The sequence below is a fragment of the Mytilus galloprovincialis genome, chromosome 10 (genome assembly GCF_965363235.1).
Source record: "Mytilus galloprovincialis chromosome 10, xbMytGall1.hap1.1, whole genome shotgun sequence".
In the NCBI taxonomy this organism is placed as follows: domain Eukaryota; kingdom Metazoa; phylum Mollusca; class Bivalvia; order Mytilida; family Mytilidae; genus Mytilus; species Mytilus galloprovincialis.
The window spans coordinates 61,919,003-61,925,869 of NC_134847.1; the positions used below are offsets into that span (position 1 = coordinate 61,919,003).

At 33.3% G+C, this 6,867-nt stretch overlaps 1 long non-coding RNA gene across 1 annotated transcript; it reads right to left on the minus strand.

Moving 5' to 3' along the window:
* Positions 1 to 4,961: 4,961 nt before the first annotated feature.
* LOC143048062 (uncharacterized) lies at positions 4,962 to 6,500 on the minus strand. Its single transcript, XR_012969732.1, has 3 exons — positions 6,342 to 6,500; positions 5,841 to 5,912; positions 4,962 to 5,477 (listed from the first exon to the last, which is right to left on the minus strand). It is a non-coding gene; the product is annotated as an uncharacterized LOC143048062 (long non-coding RNA).
* Positions 6,501 to 6,867: the final 367 nt, after the last annotated feature.

Sequence of the window (6,867 nt, forward strand, 5' to 3'; positions counted from 1 at the left end):
AAATTCGTGCATTTTCTCCGAGCAGGTTTAACAAGATTTCAAACAAATACAATTACTGTTGGGTTAGCATTCATTAGCTGTCACTATCCTATATATTAACAACTGTTTGTTATATCGATAATTTAGAATCTTCATTAAAGCTGGAGCACGAATGTCGTGATAACTAATTCTTTAAATGTGTCATTTGTATGCAAAAGTGACATCCCTATGTACTATGTTTCAATTCCAAAAGTCTATCGAATCGATGCATGTATTGTCTTCCTTGAAGAGGTTCACAAAAGTTAAACAACAAAAATACAAAACTCCGAGGAAATTCAAAACGGTGAGTTTCTAATAAATGGCAAAATCAAAAGCTCAAACATACCAAACGAATGGATAACAACGGTCATATTCCTGTGCCTGACTTGGTACCATCTTCGCTAGCCAAGGGTTACGATCAACTCCCGTTCTCTTCACCCTTGGCGGATTAAGCCAACATTTGTGATGACAATGTTGCGCCATCTATCTGAAGATTAAAGTCACGCCCATTCCGAATACATTATTCTTGACCAATGGTATCACTTTAACTCTTCAATTTGGAGGTAAAAACACGGTAGCGTCTAGATTCTACACACTTGGTAAAGCCGGAAATGAAAATATACTTCAACATTCATGCATTTGTGCATGGAACATACACAGGAACTTCTTTAAGTTGATTAAAAACATTCAAGTTGTCACTTAATGTAGTCGTATGTTTAGGGATGTAAAGACTTGGTGCACAATAAACACGGGGCAATTGTTTACAAACTCTTTCTACATTTACACGTGATCTCGTTATAGGCGCTTTTTGATTAGATCCAGCGAGTTTCGACTGCAACCAATAAAAATCCTTACCTTGTGTCTCCGAAATTTTAACTCCGCCAAGGGTGAAGAGAACGGGAATGGATCGTAACCCTTGGCTGGCGAAGTTGACTTGGTACATGTAATATCTATAGTTTTATAGCTAGCTAAATTTCTCACTAGTATGACAGTCGCATAAAATTCCATTTCATTGATAACGATGTGTGAACAAAACAAACAGACATAATAGGTAAAAATATCAAAAATAGGGCACAGCATGCAACGTTGTGTTATATTCTAAATCACCGTAAAACAATTACATATGTCAACAAAAAGGCATATTTACCAATACACTTGCCCTGATTGACCTTTCCCTTGAAAACCGATAAGGCGAAAGTTTGTTTTGTGAACATGATCCTATGGTAATGCTTATGTTTTTCTACTGTTGTCTCATGCTCATCAACCCAAAATGCATACATGTAATACCAATATTAAAATACAAATGTATAAATATAAAAACATGTCCACATTTGGTACTTATGGGTGGGAGAGGGGGGAACTTATCAAGAACCTCATCAACCCAAACAACAGGCAATATGTATTGCCTGACCAAACATAGCCCTTAAACCAACCACCACTTGGCTATTGAAAGAATGAGGATGTATCACATGTACTTCCGCCAAAGATATCAATCAATGAGGTTATAAACATATCCTCAGTGATTGATATAATTTTGCATCCAGTTCATGTTAAGTTATGGGCATATAAAACTCCATAGTTCATACAGCATATTTGCAGGCCAATCTCAAATTACACCACTAGTAAGGCTTTCCCTTAAGGAATAGTATTCCCAATATTCAAAACAAAAATATCTTCAACACTTTTATTAAATATTATTCCTTAATTACTTTAAAACACTACTAAACATTTAAAGATACATGTACACAGTTCTTGTTAAAGAGTTCATATAAATTGAATAAATTCTCATGAATTTAACCACATACAGACTTTTAAAACTCTAGAGGAAAGAACCGACGCTCCCAAGGCTAGTATTTTTAATTCAATGTTGCCAAGGCAAATGTAAAATTCATAAAAATGACCACCTAGGTCTATTGCCACCAAGGCATATATAAATGACCACCTAGGTATATTGCCACCAAGGCATGTATAAATCACCACCAAGGTCTTAAAGCCACCAAGGCTATATTGCCACCAAGGCAAATGTAAGTAAAAGTTACAGAATATAGTTACTTTGCCGACAACACGTGGAGCACGACCTTCCCACAGCTTGGATATTGAAAGAATGAAGATGTATCACATGTACTTCCGCCAAAGATATCAACCAATGAGGTTATGCTACCTAATGTCTTTATATGGTAAATATGAAACAAAAACCGTACATATGATACAAAAAACAGATGTAACAAAATATATTATGAACCCTAATATTACAATTTTCGGCTGGACCTGTGGGCCTCAGTTGGTGACCCCAAACCACCGCTTCGTCTGTCTCCGAGATCTATTAACGACCCGGAAATGATATCGATTTCATACAACGTTAAATTCCTGTCAAAATCAAATCTACTTCCACTGTCTGTTTCAAGACTTCAAGTTAACCAAATCATTAGCATACAGTCGTGTCTGGTTAATCCGCCCCTTTACTAAGTACGTCCCTTCCGTAAATATTTCATCTGCTATGAAGAAAACATGCAATTTAAAAAAAATTGGAAAGCCAAAATAACAAATATAAAAGGGTTTGATTTCTTTAACTTCCTGTATCTTAAACAAATATCTATGGGAATTTGACACACGCTTTCTGTATCTGTGTGGGTTTTTTTTTCGATTTGAATTAAAAGAAGAAATAAAATGAATTGACTATGAAATAAAATTGTGGGTTGTTTTAAAACAAACACATGATTTGCCAACCTATTTTGACAAAACATGTGACCCAATCTCATCAATATAAGAAAATGAGGTCGGGCATACCAAATCTATTTGTTTTTCCATTTCGTTGTATTAAAGTAGTGAGCGTTAATCAACTCTTTACTCCATCCCAAATAGCACTGGATATTTGGGGCGAACACATGTCAATCGTGAGTTGAGAAACCGACCCACCGTATCGGTCAACCAAATTCATGATGCTGACGGTAAATTATGTAGTGTCAATTTCAATCGTTCTTCCTTATAACCTTGTCGGAGCAGTTTTTTTGTCCAAGGAGGCACACCCTATTAATGAAGTTCGTATAGATGGAGCATTACATTTTAATTGATCTACTAGTATGTAGATCAGAGGATATGTTTAAGGGGTTCATGCGATTCTATCAGTTTTCGTTTGTTATCTTCATCTGTTTTTTTAATAACTCTATGAAATTTGAATATCAGTAATCTACTGTTGCTTTGATATGAGACACTTATGCAAATACCACTAGTCAGAAAACACAAGATAAGTTAATGCAGACAGAAAAAACAATGTCAAATGGGTACCTGGTTCACACAAATAAAAGCAATACTGGCGAACACTTTATCATATAAATATAACTGATAAATATTCTTGCAGTAAGGATGCATTTTATAGGTACTAGACGAATCATTTTAATTGAATGCCTACATATGTACTTATGAAAACTATAATTTGCAAGTCATGACAAAAATGTAACACTAGGTGAGAAATGTAATGTTTTGTTTTATTTAAAAAAAAAAGCACATTGGTGTCAAAACAATCTGAAATTTAAAAAGATGTCGGCTTTCCTTAGATGCAGAAAGGTAGATTGAGAATCTTAAGCTGGTTGTCATCCAACCGAAACTATTGATACACATACTTGCATTGTAAAGCTTAAAAGGCGATATCAAATGATGAGATTTAAAAACTGACTTATTTAAACTTTCAACAGTTTCGAAAATTCCTTGTTAGAAATACATTATGCTAACCATATGACCAAATAACAGGATTCAATTGGCAAACAAGATAAACAATAACGCATGGATCGCTATCTTACAGATATATAAATGATAAACATGCAGTACTTGGAATAGCCGAAACTGAGTAGGAAAGCAACCGCTAAATTTTTAAAAAGAATTGACAATTGTAAGTTTCAAAACAACATTTAAAATCAAAATTAAAAAAGAAAACAATGTAAAGATTTACTAAAACAACAACAACAACAAAAATTACAAAAGCGTTACAACTTATTTCATTCTAATCATGTCAATATCAAAGAACTGGTAAACGGACGTTTGATACCTGTTATTGTGTTTACCTGACTTACATATATCACTAGTAAGTGTTTACAATCCTAACGAGAGTAGTAGTATCTTCTTTTATGAAGCACGAATACACATAAAAAATAAATGATCAGTTGGCGTTACATGTATAATGTATTATACGACTGTCATACCAGTGAGAGCTAGCTTAAAGCCAGGTTAAATCAACAATATTTTACATATGAAATAGCCTGTACCAAGTTCGGACTATGACAGTTGTTATCCAATCTTTTGATGTGTTTGAACTTTTGGTTTTGCCATTTGATTCGGGACTTTCCGTTTAGAATTTACCACGGAGTTCGGTATTTTTGACATTTTAATTTTTATTATTTAGAATATGTAGAAGAGAGGTTACGCACTCTGTTGCTAACATTATACACAAAAATCGGAAGATGTAATGTGATTGCCTATGGGGAGGCTACCGTCGTGTTTAAATTGAAATTATGTTTTTATATTTTTAATTTAACAGTATGAATAATGATACATACTAGAGTCTACATTTCAAAAACAGCACTATATCAATGTATTGCTAATTCTTATGTAAGATAATGGAACAAATTCATTTCACATACCGTTTAAAACTAACGTGTTAAGGACAGCACTTGCATTGCTGTTTTTTGTTTTAGAGATATGACTAAGCTAGTAGATTGCAGTAAATTCCCATATCTCAAATAAAAATTCAGGACAATCCCTAGCAACGGATTGAGCGGAAAGATTGTTAATACAGCAGTAAAAAGTAAGTTTTAATTTTAGCAAATTTTACAACAATGTTTTTCTTTTTACTATTAGTTTAGTATAGAAAATATTAAGGTTAGAATTAATAAAAGATTCATTTACAGAACAGGAACGTATGTCTGGCGTACAAAATGGTAATATTGGTATTTATGATAAGTCTATCTTTATTTATTTTGAACAGACTACACATGTGAGTACTCTTCCATCTATGAAGGGTGGACAAGGCATGGCTTCATTACATTTGGAATGTACCGGATTTAAAATAGGTTTTTCCGACCAGCTCGTAGCTTTCTTTCGTCGCTCAGGAACTTCATCAATGCAGATATATTCGGATCCTGATTTGAATTTAGGATTTCCACCAAGTAGATATCCATTGTATTCCTTTTCCCAGTCACTTGTGCATTCTTTTCGTCCCGGAATCATGATAACAGACGTTTTATATCTAGCCCTACAAACAGTACATGGAATACCATATAGCGTATATTTTGAATGATCTAGTGCGGTATTAGGTGTATCCATTTGATGTATACTGTATATGGTTCCACTAAGCCACGGGTGATTATCTACTTTCTTGTTGTTAATGGCATACTGGGGCTGTGTTGGTACGCATAGCATGTTCACTTGAGAACCACTGTCAGTATGAGACGCACCACCAACAAAACCTGTTTAAATAATATTTATGTATAGTTATAACACACAGACCTTCTATTTCATATCAAGTCATTGTTTCAAATTTTATACATTGTGATAAGGGACATTAATCCCAAAAATATGGCCTCATCGAACATATTCTTTTTTTACGAGGTGATAAATAATATATGTTAAAATTCCAGAATTCATTCATTGAAAAAAATGCGTAGTAACGACTTATAGAGTGATAACTGTACGGAGAAAATATGCCAGTTAACCAAGTAGCACAAATAAATTGTCTCATTTATGTCTACCCCAAATCTCTCATTTTCTTTATTTGCATCAGATAATTATAATAATTCATTTAACTCCTTTGATAAAACACAATAACGAACCACTATATACGATTTCTGTTTTGTCTCCAGAACACTTCGTTCTCCCCCATCTAGTATATGTTGTGCCTGTTTCTGAAATGTAGACAGTATTCTATTAATTAAAAGAAAGTAAAAAATAGTCCACCAAAGACTTATTAGGAACAAATAGGAGGAAACGTCATGTAGGAAAATACCTATACTCCCTTCAATTGATTTATATATTCATCGGCCACCAACTGACCAACTAATAAAATATTAAAGTTTATTGCTTCAGTGATAGGTTGTTAGTATGAAGTGAGTGCAGGGAAATTACAAACAAATGTCTACCATACAACTACAGTTATTTGATGTCTGTGTAAAGAAATTAAATAAGATAGTCACCTATTATGATATAATGCACTGGTTTAAAAAGGTCTGATCCCTTTCACATGAAAAAACTTCTATCCTAATGACATTATAACTGACTAGTTCTTATAACTGTTTGGTTATTCAATAATTTCTAAAATAGTTTTTAAATTTTACCTTCGCTTTTAGTTCTTGTTTGTTTAACTCCTGAACAAATAGCATCAAACAGTTTGGCTTTAACAGCATGATTCTCACATTGTTCCTTGTTTCCATATACTTCTTGCCCGAGAACCACCAAAAACACAAACACAATAACCATCTCTCTTGCAGTAACTTTGCCAATTTGACACTTTGATTTCGTGCATTGTATATACTAACTGATATTTAATACATTTTTTAACATGAGTATCATATTACTGAAGTACCTACAGCTGTTCACGCTTTCATCACTGTACATATTTTTTTTAATTTGATGTTTATTTAATCTATTATTGTCTATGTTCTCAGTTTATCAAATAAAAACATTCTTTAATGGAATGAAAGGCAAATACTAGTAAATAAGATTAGATGAAACGTTTGATGTTGAACTTTTCCTATGTTTTTGCTTTTGGTAATGCATGGATCAATTGTGTTTGAAGATGCAAAGCAAATTTTAATTGAAAATGGTTAAAGTGCATAAACAATTAACCATTTATAGATATTT